The sequence below is a fragment of the Tachypleus tridentatus genome, chromosome 6 (genome assembly GCF_004210375.1).
Source record: "Tachypleus tridentatus isolate NWPU-2018 chromosome 6, ASM421037v1, whole genome shotgun sequence".
In the NCBI taxonomy this organism is placed as follows: Eukaryota; Metazoa; Arthropoda; class Merostomata; order Xiphosura; family Limulidae; genus Tachypleus; species Tachypleus tridentatus.
This window is the reverse complement of record NC_134830.1, coordinates 153,817,617-153,833,668: the sequence shown is the minus strand read 5'-3', so window position 1 is coordinate 153,833,668 and position 16,052 is coordinate 153,817,617. Positions and strand designations below refer to the sequence as shown.

Below are 16,052 nucleotides of genomic sequence, written 5' to 3'. Positions count from 1 at the left end.
GTTGGATAGGTTGGGCTACGTTTCATGCTTTGTTGTTTGACCATTTCAAAATATATGAAATTCTGCATATTTCGATTGTGAACCTTACAGCATACAAAAATCTTTTAAATATCCATAAAGTAGCCAATGATGTTCTTTGTAATTGACCTTATTAAGAAGAAGTTCGAGATTTTCGTATGAACAAAATGAGCAGTAGGAACAGATACATATATGTTACTATTGTGTAGAACACCTTTCAGACTTCTTTTGGAGGAATCAGTGAACAATCACCATTCACTCTGCTGATTTATTGCAGCTCCTGGTGTTGGTATTAATTGTGCAATATTAGTGCAAAAAACCAGAGAACCACCATGCGAAAAAAGTATAAAATCTTTTTCATCATATCTGTACCAGTTATGTGATGTTCCTAGAGGAAGTAAGCTCTTAACCTAAAACCTATAACCGGTAGTCACTGGAGAATCTTTTAAAAGGTTCAAATCTATCACCAAATCAATAATTTCATCTTGTGTGAAAATATATGGTTTACCAGATGTTTCAGGTTGAAAACACACTTTATTATGATTTGTAATGACATCAAATTCAGAATCAGATATTACTGTATCAACAGTCTCTTGAAGTAAATGCAGCTACATCAGGTCTTATAACAAAATGAAGTTTAAATAAGAAATTTCCTTTTTATTCCGTGTATTGCAACCTTGCATGTTTTTGAGAAAACTTGTAATGTTTTGTCATTGTTTCCTTACAACAAATTTACTACAAATGTTATATAATATATTTGGGTCATTTATACGACCTGTCGCTGACATAACGACTAACAAATAATACTGAAGAGAAAAAAGTATCAAAGTGCACGCACAATCAGATACTATCCAGAAAGGACCCAGCATGGCCAGGTGGGTTAAGGTGCTCGACTCGTAACCTAAGGGTCGCGGGTTCGAATCCCTGTCGCTCCAAACATGTTCGCCATTTCAGGCGTGGGGCGTTATAATGTGACTGTCAATCTCACTATTCGTTGGTAAAAGAAGAGCCCAAGAGTTGGCGGTGGGTAGTGATGAATAGCAGCAACATTCTCTCTATTCTTACACTGCTAATTTGGGGACGGTTAGCGCAGATAGCTCTCGAGTAGCTTTGCACGAAATTTAAAAACAAACAAACTCTTCAGAAATGACACATCAGGCGTCTGTTAACTGTTTATATACTGGCGGTGCGTTTCTCATGGGTACTGTAATAATCGATGAGATTCTCGTTTTACAATTGGTCTAGAGATATCTACAAACTCTGGTTGTCAACGTTTTATGAATAGTAAAATGTGACTTGAATTTAATGGAAATGTGTCACTTAGATGAAAGTACATATGACACTTTTCTAGAAATCTGCACTTGATGGAGAAAAATGGTTATAATTTCTGGATTCAGTAAACAGGAATTACTGTATTACATAGGAACATTTTAATACAATAAAACCATTGCAGGTCTCTGTTGTTCAGTAATACTTAAGTAATGAAGCTTAATATACTACTATAATAATAAGTTATGAGAAAAACTGAAGCATGAAAATATTTTGTTTCCTTGTAATTGAGCACAATACATGTTTACCCAATAAGTCAGTTCATTACATCATGTTGTTTATCAACTTCTTATTAGTCAGTAATAAACTGAAACTATAAACTAGTTTAGTTGAATTTGTAGTTATCACACAACTTTAATATGTCGCTTTTACTTGTGTATTTATAACGATTCCTCAATATTATAAACATGGTTATCATATGGTGGTAAAAACTTATACATTTTATTTCAGAAAGTTTATTCTAAATAATTGTTTAATCCACTTATTTCATAAATATGAATTACATTATGAAAACAACACAATATAAAAAGTTGTTTATTCTTTTACTCTTATTTCGTAAATAAAAACCTTTTCATGAACATTTTATCATCTCTCGTATATGCTTCTGATGCCGAAACGTGTTGAGGCGTGCGACGCGTAATCTGACGGTCGCGGGTTCGCATCTCCATCGCACCAAACATGCTCTCCCTTTCAGCCGTGGGGGCGTTATAATGTTACGATCAATCCTACTATTCATTGTAAAAGAGTAGCCCAAGAGTTGGCGTTGGGTGGTGATGACTAACTGCCTTCTCTCTACCACATTCTACTATTTCATGGAAAAACATACCCTGTCATCATTCGAAGGTTTTCCTTTAATGTAATAGGAATTTCTGTGTATTTTAATGTTATGGTCAAATATGCTTCACGATAAATCCAAAGAAGTTGACAATTTGAAAAAGAAACGCTCTAGAAGAAATATTACTACATGGACAAATGTTTGACATGGAGATTTGTAATGACAATGGTAAAAATTTGAGGGTCAATAAAGACGTAACATTTCTCGAAGAATATTTCTAACAGGTTTTTTGATAAATTATATATACTAAAGAAAACAACAAATATATATATATTATACTGCCATCTGTTGAAACAAAAATATTTTGTCTCAATAACAGTCCAAATATGATGCATATAAATCTCTTTACTATTTGTAGGTTTCACAGATTGTACGTCTAAAGGTAATTTCCTTTTAATTTCATCTAAAACTTTTTCTAATTTACTTGTACGTATAAAGTACAAACTCAACTTTCACATAATTTCGATCTTATAGTGAGTATATGAAAATTTAATTACGAAACTTTTTCAGAGTTTCACTCTTCTAGTAATAAAGTGAATTAATATAACCACCTGGTTAGCCACTATACTCGTAGTCTTAGAATCGTTGGTTCGAGTCTCCGTGACAGACACATGCTTGATCTATTAATGGTAAAACAAGACCCCAAAGTTCCAAAATTCGTGACTTATATAATGTTTTATTTATTGATGTGAATATTACTTTAAATCAGGTTAGGATGCGTAGTCTAGTCTTTTAATAACTATCAGACCATATCATAACTGATTTGTTACTTTTTTTAACTTTACTGTTTTTATAAATTTTATATATTTAAAGAATTTGCCGCTTTCGGATTGAAAATATAAGTAATTGGTTTTATGAGAAATTTATAATATCTAAGAGCTTAAAATTTATACACATTATAAAACTTATCACGTATGAAATGAGAAACATAAGGGCATTAGACTATGTTGTTTTCTTAATGCAAAGCTACACATTGGGCAATGTGAACTTTGTTTACCGCACCGAACCAACACAAGATATAATCGATTAAATTCACTAAAGTCATCGTTAAGTCTTGGGAGAAGAGAGAGGAATTTTGTATTTGTAGAGCCTAAGAAATCTTCAGTTTTACAAAAGGGTAAGATTGGAACATTTTAACTTCTACTTTACAAACAGCTGTAGAGACATAGGAGAGATTCACAAGTGGAATAGCGTTTGTGATATATTATTTGTTACGCAAGATCACACTCGTGTATATATACGTCTGCTATATACACATTTGATGGATAATAAACTTGTATCAATAGAAAAATTATATATATATATATTAATTTATAGTGCATATTGAAACCAATTACAACAGTAGTCAAATAATTTGTAGTTGTTTTAAACACAAACTTCCTCAGATTAACAAAGAGAAAGTTTCGAAGTCTTTGGAAACCGGAAGATCACCAAAGAAGTTTGAAATGTTGTTCTCCACTTGATATTAGTAAAAGATTTAAAACCCACACCAAAGTCTTAAGATACATTTTACTTCAAGTGCGTTTTTCGTCATCCCGAATAAACTTCCCTAATCCTTTAAAATTATTTAAATTAATTAAGTTACTTATTCATAACAACATCGAGATTTTGTGTTTTTAACTCCACTTATATGAAACTTTATATATGTTTTTATTTTTACAGTGTCGTAGGATCCGGATTATCTCCAGTTGAAATGATATTTTGAAATGTTATTTTGAAACAACCCGAAGGTTATACAATAAAAATATATATATATACTTAAAATTACTGTAAACGTAATTTTGAAATAAAAAACTGCACTGAAACTTAGTTTGATTTTTTTTCGCAAGAGAAAACATAAACAATAAATGAATAAAGTAAGAAGTAAATTACAATTTATTGTTAAAAGAAAACATTCGTTAATCTGTCTATCTCTGTGTTTCTCCTGTACCAGGAACACGAATTGATACAAAGTCAGATGCTTCCTTAGGTTAATTTCTGTAGAATATATATCGAGTGTTGAAAGTTCAAAAAAGAAATGCTGTAAAAGAAATATTACCACATGGTGAAATGTTTGACTCGGAGATTTATCTTTTATCTGTACTCACATTCTTGTTATCGATATATGATCAATAAGACAGATGTTTAGATTTCAGGAAGTTTTAAGCTTGTTTGTTATCAATCCTTCGTAACTTTATCTCATACTCTGGTGGTGTTAACCTGTGACAGTTTTTTCTTGATTGAGCTCATTAATACAATGTTCATAGTTTAAACAACTACTTTACAAACCTTGATTGCGTAAACTAGTTACAGGCTAAACGCTAAACGAGCAGTGGAAACTTTCTCAAGATGGTTTATAGAATCATTGTTGTTCTATAATCATTATTGTTTTATACACGTGTGTGCTGATACTTCACTGTATCCTGTATCACACTTCTCATTGTTAATCAATATAATACGAGGCTTCTAAAATATTTAGCGAGACCTCACTCCTACTTGCTTAATAAAAATCTCTGATAAATGTTTACTTGTCAAAGCTTAATTTTACATCCTTACATCTTCTATACATTACCATGATATATATATACCATAAATTCATTATAAACCTGTTCACAGGTATGGTAATTGCTAATAAACACATTCAATGAGAGTACGTTATCACATAGTATTCATTAGCTATATAACACTTCACCATATAATACTTAATTGTAAAAGAAACTCCAAATTAAGAAAACAATTATTAATATAGGTATACTTAATATTGCTTATGTTTAATTAATACATCAAATTTCATGCCATCCGTAGCAATCAAGACGTGTTCTCATTCGTCTTCATTTCACTATTAGTTCTCTCCTGGTCGTCTGTTGAACTCATACAAGAAATTTCTTCAAGGAGTGGAACGTTGTAATCACTCGCGCACTTCACTGTTTTACACGCACTTCGATTTCTCATTTAACACTTCTCCGCTCACGTTTTATTCCACTTGAATAACATTATCGTAATGTGGGTTTTCTTTTATCTATCATTGATTGTTTTTCGGGTAATATTTCAAAACTTTTTTTGTTATCGTCTCTGGCTAATTAATCTTGTCCTTCTACACCTGTTCTCAAACTTTTCATTTTAGATTCTCAAACATACATATATATTAATTGATCATATTAAAATTTTATCTGTATGTTTAACTTACGATTAGGTAACCTAGCCAATTAATTACGAATTTAATAATAACATGTAGCTATTAAAAATCATTCTACATCAAAATCAGATGGGCTTTCTTTACATAATTCAACCACTTCAGTGCCCTGTGAGGAAGACAACCTTCTGTTGTTGCCCAGGTCTGATTTGGTTTTATTCTTGAATTTAAACAGTTCATCTAACTTACAACATATCATTAAAGCCAGTCTTTCACGTTTTGTGTATATCACACTACTTACTAGTATAACTATAAAAACATAATGTTTATTCATTACTGAATCAGTCAACTTCCAATAATCTCAGTTACTTCCTTCTGCTGTGGCTCTCACGTGATCTACATGTTGATGAAATTCCATGATACTTTACCCAGCTCTCAAAGAGGTGAAGTTTCAGATTTCATCTTACATGTTTGACAGCTCAATGAGGTTTGACTCTACAATTATATTCTGAATTATCTGTAACTCTTTTGTAGACAATAGTTCTTGCCAGTCGGGTACTCTTATATTTATCGGACTTCCTATATATTCAGTTTTACTCCTAAAACTATAGGATAATGTAATTCATTGGCTGTGAGTAGAACAAGTTCTAACCAGTCTATGATATCAACTATTCCTTAATTTAATTACATCAGTTCGATAATCAAACCGATTTATATTTAATTTAATATCAATAAGGTGAGTTAATTTTTATATATCAAATGACGAAGTTCCTTGTGTCTTATTTTTTTTTTTTTTTTTTTTTTATTTTGTGAAAATAAAATTATTATATTTTACCCTTTACAGGGTCACATACTCTAATGGGACCTTCTATAGATTTCAGCATATCCTTCTCTATCATTTCCACAGTTTGAGCTAAGGAACAGTTTCAAAACATTTCCACCTGTCTATTAAACCACGTTTTTGTGGGTTCCGAAAGGAAATCAAAATCCTATCTTTAATATCTTTAATTCTAATAAAAATATTCTATCTTAAGAAGATATCGTCTGAGGCCTCATAGTTCTAAGTTAATCCTTCCTGTAAGATCCTTACTAAACATAAGATAGCTAACATATGAAGACAAGTGTCTTATATTCACACACGTATGCATATATAACATATACAACAATGTATAAACGCATCTAATATCGTGTACTTAATTCTTATTTCAACTTCCATATGACTTAACATATTGTTAAAAGTTTCTAGCACACCACGTGTTTCTTCACTAGAGCTAACCTTAACTCTTTATCATTAGTTTTGCCTTTTTATTTGCTTGTTTCTCTCCATGATTAGAAGGTTGTGTTAAATGTTTATTAGGTAACTGAAAGGTTAACTGCATTCTCTGAAATAGCTCAGTGTTGTAATCGTAATCTACTGCATGAAAAAGTACTTTCGGGTTATTATTTCTTGTATAGGGATCAGTACATCTCTACCATGTAATGTAAAGAACGAACTTTCCAGAGTAGACTCATTTTCATCACTTATGTAATAGATGAACCAGCTCTTCCCCAGTTTTCTGATCTTTCCCACAGTATTGAGAGATCATGATTAGCAAAGTTCTGTTGAATCCTTCTACTAATACGTTAGCAGCTGGATGAAAGCAGTTGTTTCAGTTTTCTGGACACCTAACAATTGATAAATGCCTTTTACTGACGTAGAAACGAAGTTACTACCTCTATCCGTCAGTAAGTACTGGGTTACACCGTATCCAGCTATTATGTTATTTACAAATGATTCAGCAATCGTTTCCGCTTTTTGATCAGACAAGCAAGTTATTTATTAACTCATAATTATTTTGTTCACTAACTTCATAATCTAAATCACAAATTATTGGGCCACACACTCACGTTAAATCAACAGATCAATTTTAATATTTAATTGGAATTAAGCAGGATTGGTGACAGTCGAAGCTTTTTTTGATAATACAGTTTATTGTTAGATACCATAACATCTACCCATCTATTTATATTTTGAAAAGTGAAAGCAGTGACGGTAAGACTAATTAAATTCACTCTTGGTGCTTTACTATCACTTACAGTCAGAAATCATTATTTCATGTGATTTTATGATAATCTTAAAATGATATCTCGGACCCACACACACAAAAAAGTTTTGTAAACTCTTTGAGTCACACTAGATGGCACTATATTACAGACAATGTTTGACAGGAAATATTCATTTATCAAATGAAATAATAGTTTCAGAACATTTAAAAAAAAACAAAAACGTAAATTTATAGATTTCTAACTTTTAGAAATTCTAGTCCCAACATCAAATATTACTATTAACATATATTCGTCATTTCCTTTTCAATAATGAACTGAAACAGTGTGGTAGAACGAGCTCTTTGGCTTTTCTTTACGTTGACACTTCAATATTTCCTTCATGGTTACAGTTTTACTGTGATATAGTAAAACAGTCTGACATGTTATAGTCCAGTTTCAAAAGATTCAATAAAACTGTTAACAGTCAAACTGTAATATTATATTCACTAGTTTTTGATCTAATAAACCAATAGGGATCAGAATTTAATAAGAAATCTAGGAATTAAAATAGGTAATTGGGAAAAAGATTTATACTTGTTATAAGCCGTAATAAAGACAATATGTTAAAAGACCCATGTTATTTTTAAACAAGATATCAAGCTAATAATGTACAATAACCCTTATTAAAAAAGTTTATAAAATGAAAAACTGAAAAACATTATAAGACACATTTATGCTTGACATTAGACAAAGGTGTTAAACCTATTACATTTTAACCTTTTCGAATTTTATATTGTTCCTTAGAGATTTTCAACAAATATAACAGAATTTCATAATAGTGTTACATGCACACTATAAGCGTCTAATATCTTTTTCTGACTACATTTTCTTTTAAAACTTGATTTTTTACGACAAACATAAATTGCGGAATACCATTTACAAAAGCCTTTCGATACAACATACCTTGTAAACATTATAAATTAAATATACTACAGACATTATAATAAATGAAAAAAGTGAAACTAACCTTATAAGAAAAATAGAACATACCATACGAAACATGTTTCAATGACTCAGAAACAAGTTAGTAAAGTAAATTAAATATTTGCATTAATTTCAAATCTGTTTACAGATTCGTAAACAGTTATTGATTGAAGAAATAATGTGGATAGAGAAACATATCCAATGAGAACATGAGTTGTTAATCATACATGCTATACCAACTGTGAAACAATTGTTATTAAATAAGTATCTGGCAATAAAAATTAGCGTTCGGAAAGTTTATTTATATACTTTTGTGTTTGTGTGTTTTTATTATAGTAAAGCCACATCGGTCTCTCTGCTGAGTCTTCCATATATTCAGTTGTCTGAACTGTGAAACATAGAATAATAAGTCAATAAGAAAAAATTATTGGACGCACCGTAGAACGTATAATTTAAATAAAATATTTAATTTTCACCTAAATAGCTTTAAATGAACTGAGTTATAAAGTTTCACACAACAAAACGTAACTGTACCTGACCTAAACTCGTTTGGAATGTGACAAAGAAATAAATAATAATAATGTGTATATAACAAACATATTAAAGTTTTCACATACAATAATTCAGATTCTAGCAAAGGGAAACAAAGACAAACTAGCGATATAAACACCAAATGTTTATTCAACATGATATCGGACTTTGAATGTACATCAGTATCAAAAAGAAAATTAAAACATTTCTATAAAGTTTACACCGTTGATTTGTGGTTTAAATTATTTTATCAATACATCTGTATAAGATAGCCAATTATAAAGTACGACCTTTGTATAATTTAAAATCAGTAAGTAGTAATCTGGGTTATAACAGTTTCCTAACTCAGAGCTATGGCCTTCACTATGATTGAGTCATAACAACATATTATATAAATTAGTCAATTTGAAGAACACTGTTAACATAACCAAATAACTTACAGCTGATATCAACGTCTTTTAGCTTATTGCATTGGAATGAAGATGAAGTCAGTGGTAAGTGTTTTACAGCTTATTCTGTATGTTACTTGTCGGTTAAACTCTATTACAGCTCACCGGAGACAAATAGTTGTATTAGGTGCTTGGTATCATTCCTTTTTAAAGTAACTAAAACAGTGTGGAAGAAGAAGGACATTGACATTACTTTACGTTAACACTTCCATATTTCCTGCATGGTTAGAGTTTTACCATATGCAGGAAAACAGTATGACATTTTTTGTTTTTATTTTAATAACATTCATCAAAATTCTTAAAAGCACAAACGGTTTTACTATATTCACTAACTTCTGATCTAATGAACCAAGGTGATCAGAATTAGATAATAAATCTAGGGATTAATACAACTAATAAAGAATAGCATTTCTAGTTATTAACAGCCCAAATATAAACAATTTCCCATAAGATGTACGTCACGCCAAAACAAGATATCAAGCTAAAAATGTAGTGGAATCATAAAAAAGAGAATAAATGAAAACTAATAAACATTATGACATACATTTACACTTAACATGAGATATTAGTGTTAGACCTATTACATTGTTAACCGTTTCTGTTTAGTTTCCCAAAGATAATCAACAGGTTGAAGAATTTATCATGATAGTATTGCAACCACACTATTTATGTGTAATATCTATTGCTCAATGCGTGTTTCTTTACAGACCGGGTTGTATACGGCAAACATAGTTTTTGGAATACTATTTAAGTTATCCATTTGATACCTTATAACTTATAGACATTATAAATTAAATATATTACAGACATTATAAATTAAATATATTACAGACATTATAAATTAAATATATTACAGACATTATTATTAAAAAAGTTAGTTAAACTGACATAAAAAAATGGAACATACCACACGAAGCACATATCAATGACTCGGAAACATGATAGTAAAGTATATCAAACATTTGCATTGATTTCAAAACTATTTGGACATTCTTAAATAGCTTTCAATTGAAACTATAATATGGATAAAGGAACGTATTTAACGAGAACATGATAGGTTACTTTTACATTCTGTACTAACTGGGAAGAATCTGTAATGATATCAGTACCTCTCAATAGAAAATAGCGATCGGTAAATTTATTTATATTCAATTTCATGTGTTCTTTTATTTTAGCAAAGCCACATCAGGCTATCTGTTTGAGTCTGAAGTACATTTAGTTGTTTCTACTGTGAAACATAGAACATTAAGTAAATAAGAAATAATTATTGGATACACCGTAGAACGTACAATTTAAGTGAAATGAGAACTTTACACATAATGTAGCGATTAAAAAAGTTTCACAAAACATAACGAATGTTTACCTATTCTAAATTTAACAGGAGTATGAAAAACATATAAATAATAATAAAATGTAAAATAGAAAAACAATTAAATTCTTTTCATAAAATAATTCAGATATTAATAAAGAGAAACAAATAATTCTGTAATTTACTTTTCGACAAAGTGAAGATGTAAACACCATAATATGTATGTAAAAACGGCTCGTTTGGGTTGAAAAAATTTTTTTACGTAGAGGAGTGAACAACATTTTGTGAACCTGACGATGACCGAAAAAGATCGAAACGTTGTTCACTCCTCTGCGTAAAAAAAAAATATTTCTCAACCCAAACGATCCGTTTTTACATACATATTTCTCTACAAATGGGTTTTCTCGACATCACTAAACACCATAATGCTTATTTAACATGAGTTCGGACTTTGAAAGGATACCAGTACAAAAAAGAAATTAAAACATTTTCATAACCTTTACAGCGTTCATTTGTTTTTTAAATTCGTTTCACAATATATCTGACGAAATACCCGACAATGAAATATAACCTTCGAATTATTTGGCATATAAGAGTTCCGTAACTCACAGCTATGGTCTTCAGTATGATTTCGTCATATCACTACATTACAGAAATACGAATAAACTTCCCCTATTCTTTAAAAAATCATTAAAGTTAATAAAATAACTCACTTTTATAACAACATCGACAATTCTGTGGTTCTAATTCAATTCAAATGAAAGTTCATGTACGTTTTCTTTTTTCACTGATTTTTAGGATCCGGATTATCGCTGATAGAAATGATATTCTGAAATCTTACCTTTATTCAAATAACACCAGAAGGTTATATAGTGCAAGAAAAATATATTCTTGAACTTATTGTAAACTGAATATTGAAATAAAAAATTGCATTGAAATTTAGTTTGTTTATTTTTTGGTTTCAGAAAACAGAAAAGAATAAACTGAATCAAGTAAGAAATAAAGTGTAATTTATATTTAAAAGAAAACTTTCGTTAATCTGTCATTCTGGGTGTTTCTCCTGTTCCAGAAACATTTTGCGATACAGATTGAAATGCTTGCTTAGGTTAGTTTATGTAGAACATATTTTGAGTGTTGACCATTCGAAGAAGAAATGTTCTAGAAGAAATATTACTGCATCGTGAAAAGTTTGACCCTAAGGTTTATCTTTTATCTGAACTCACATTTTTGTTATCGATATTTAATTGATAAGCCAGCTGTTTACATTTCAGGAAGTTTTAAAGTTGTTAGTAATCATTCCTTTGCATCTTTATCTCAAACTGCAGAGGTGTCAAGCTGTCACAGTTTCTTCTTGATTCATCTCATAATTTCCACAACCACTCTACTGACCTTGATAGCATCAATTACTCACAGACTAAACTACACTCTAAACGAGCAGCGGAAACTTTCTCAATGTTTTATAAAATCATTGTTGTTATATAATCATCATTGTTTTATACATGTATGTACTGATACTTCACTGTAACTTGTATCACACTTCTTATTATTAAGCAAAATATTACGAGGCTTCTAAAATATTTCTTTAAAAAATTAATGTTTCTCTGTTAGTGGCCTTGTCTACTACTAGATTGTTAGGAACTATTATTTTGTTTCACGTTTTCTTTCATATAAACATTCACTAGTTTGTTGCAATAATATTGCTAAATGAACTAATAGCATTGCTAGGAACAAAGTCTACGAACGATATGAGTGCAATTATACATTAATTGTTCCAAAAGAAGTTTGAAAGGTGTTCTACACAATTATAACATATGTATCTGGTACAACTGGTTATTCGGTACCTTCGAAATTCTCGTAGAGTTGGCAATCAAGTTATACAAAGTTTTCATGTTTTTCTTTGAACAGGCCGGCAAAGCACGGGATAAAGAAACAATGGCTTCATAGAGTCAACTGATAAAAAGCTAACCCATTAACCAAAAAGAAAGAAGACAACATGTTGTTTTGAAAATAAGAGACGAGTATTTCCAAAATAATTCTAGATGAATAAAGACATGTATTCATTTGTTATCAATGTTATTCTCTTTTCATTAGTTTATATTTTTCTTCAGAAACATAATACGAAAAATTATTCAGTGTGATAAAGCAAATAATAAATTGAACAAAGTAAGAGTTTGTTTTGTTACCGATTTGTAAACAATTTCTACATGATAGAAAAAAAATGAATATTAATTTCGAAGTCTCCGTATGTTATGGAAAATCTATTTGTAAAAGCAATATAATATGTTCGGAATTTAAGTTATCAGGCCAATGTAATATTGCAAAATATTTTTTATCAGATACTGTGTCATCTAACAACCTGTGTTTATTTTAACAAATGAAGCAGCGGTTGTCAATCTGATAAAGGTCACAACTGATGTTTTACGTCTACAGTCATAAACCATTATTAGATGTTATTTTATCACAATTTTAATTTAAAATCTCATTAGCCGTCAGACATATACTGTTTGAGTAAAACTAGATGAAGCTATTTTCCAGAACATTTTTGATAGGAAACTTGCATTTATCAAATGAAATCATGGTTTCAGATCTTTTAAGAAAGACTATACTTAAGTTTACATATTTCTCCATTTTTGTGAATTCCAGTTGCAACATGAAATATTTTTATTGATATATTTTCGTCTTTTCCATTTCAATAGTTATTTGAAACAGTATGAAGGAACGAACTCACTGGCTTTACTTTATGCTAATATTTCCAGGTTTTCTGCATTTTTACCGTTTTATTGTAATATAGGAAAACAATATGACACTTTATTGTCGAGTTTAATAAGATTCATCAAAACTGTTAAAAGTAAAGCAGTTTGTTATATTCAGTAGCTTCTGATCTTATCAACTAATGGGGATCAGAATTTGATAATTAATTGAGTGATTAATATAGGTGATTGAGAATAAGATTTACACTTATTATCAGTCATAATATTGACAATTTCCCATAAAATTTAGGTTGTTTCTAAACAAGATATTAAACTAATAATGTTGAATAATCATAATAAAAACAGAATAAAACAAAAACTGATAAACATAATAACATAGATTTACACATCACATGAGACATCAGTGTTAGATCTATTACAATATAAACCGTTACATATTCTAAATAGTTCTTTAAAGATTTTGAACAACTAGAAGCGTTCACTACAATAGTATTATAACCACACTCTAAGCAAGTTTCTATATATACAGTGTTAGAAACGGCAAACATAGTTTACGGAATGCTATTGAAGTTAACTATTTAATACAACATACATTACTGTTACTGAAAATAACCTTAAAAAAATTGAAACATATATTAGAAGTACGCACCTATGCTCAGAAACATGATAGTAAAGTATATCAAACACTTGAATTGATTTGAGATCTATTTACACATTTTTCAAGAGCTGTTAATTGAAAAAATAAAGTGGGTAAAAGAACTTATTTAATGAGAACATGAGTTGTTAAGCATACATGGAGTGACAACTGAGAAAACATTGTTACGATACAAGTACGTGTCTGTAGAAAATAGCGTTCGGTAAGTTTATTTATATTCAGTTGTATGTGAGTTTTCACGATGGCAAAGCCACATCGAGCTATCTGTTCAGTTGTCTTTAATGTGAAACATAGAACATTAAGTAAATAACAAATAATTATTGGACGCACCGTAGAACTTGTTTTGTCTGCAAGACTAACTAACGTGTGTCTTAATTTACGTTTCTTATATAGTATTACAATATCTCTGAACTTTCTGTACTGGGATAAAATATATCTGAATATTCCGTACTGGTTGAAAATTCAACCGTTTCTGTACCTTGGTGTACGGTATCTATGTGTACTATAACGGCTTATAATATGACTGGACTTTAATTTCCATCCTGGGATGAAATGTATCGGAAATTGTATTTAATGATACAGTCTCTCTAAACCTTTTTTAGTGCGAAAAGATTAATTTATCGTTCTAAACTGTAACACAAAACGCTATAATTCTAAGATAGTTTTTCTTCTTAAAGGGCAAGCAAAGAGCAACAATATTTAACTGAAACATAAAATCGTACTTGTGACAAACGTGAGATAATTTTCTAAAACACTTGTGATGTAACGAAACATTTGCAATTAACATATTGTAATTTACTAAAACACTTTTAAAATAAACATTATTTGCTTTTATATCTGATGAAACAAAATAATGTTTGTCATTGTTATTAAATACTTGCCTTGATTTTGGAAAATTCTTCGCAATTATGATTTTCTGTCTTATTCCTACTACACTTCTTTCTTGACGTATCGTTTTAATTCCAGGGATTTTGCCAATACCGCATGTAAACACTGATTGTTTACTTTGGCTGTATTTTCATAACTTTTTCCTCAGTTCAGATTTTAAGTAAATTCGTTTGGTCTAGAATTTCGCGCAAAGCTACATTAGGGCTATCTGCGCTGGCTGTTCCTAATTTTGCAGTGTAAGACTGGAGGGAAGGTAGCTAGTCATCACCACCCACCGCCAACTCTTGGGCTACTCTTTTACAAACGAATAGTGGGATTGACCGTCACATTATAACGCCCCCACGGCTGGGAGGACAAGCATGTTTAGCGCGACGCGGGCGCGAACCCGCGACCTTCGGATTACGAGTCGCACGCCTTACGCGCTCGGCCATGCCAGGCCATAATAATAAAACACGAAGAGAAAAACAGTTTTAGTAAACTATATTTTAGATTATATTTACTTAATAAAAAATATATTTATCCTGTTCTACGATTTATCACAAACTTATCTTTAACGAAGCCTAAAGTACCGTTACAATGTTAAGCCTATTTAAAAATTAAACCTTGTTGTAAAATCTACACATTTTAAATTTTAAGTTTAAATTGTGACCATCTTTTATTTATTTACAAATCAGACTATATCTAGTTGTTATTTAACCCAAATGACTTCGAATTTTAATATCAAGATTAAATAACTCACAAATTTATAAGAGCGACCACTCTCACCCTGCATCCCAAAACTTAGATTTGATGGTCAGCGTTAACATCTAAAATATATATAAATTTGATAGCATTTAAACGACAAAAAACAACCTGAGCGTTGAGAGAATTTTTGTTCAGTCGGAAATTTAGAATGAACAGATTTAAATAACAACAAATGCAATGAAATGTACAAAATAACATTTGATACACACGTGTTAGAAAAACTACTGTAAAGAAAGGCTCAAATATAAGAATAAACCATTAATATAATGATAAATATGAAATATTATTACTTCATCAGCTTTTATGTCCTTTCCAACAATATAGTAAGCTACTTTAGAAACACTCAACAACACACACCGTCTCTTAGGAACCAAACTATCACTACACAAGTTTCGAAGTCTCTGTGAAAAAGACAACTGCGGCGTATATTGCAAAATATTAATTTTACTAAAAGTAATTACA

General features: G+C 30.3%; 1 long non-coding RNA gene across 1 annotated transcript; it reads left to right on the top strand.

Annotated features, from left to right (window-relative positions):
- The first annotated feature begins 9,175 nt into the window (after positions 1-9,175).
- Positions 9,176-12,659, top strand: LOC143251503 (uncharacterized). The gene is made up of 2 exons (XR_013028608.1): positions 9,176-9,328; positions 12,498-12,659. It is a non-coding gene; the product is annotated as an uncharacterized LOC143251503 (long non-coding RNA).
- The last annotated feature ends 3,393 nt before the right edge of the window (positions 12,660-16,052 follow it).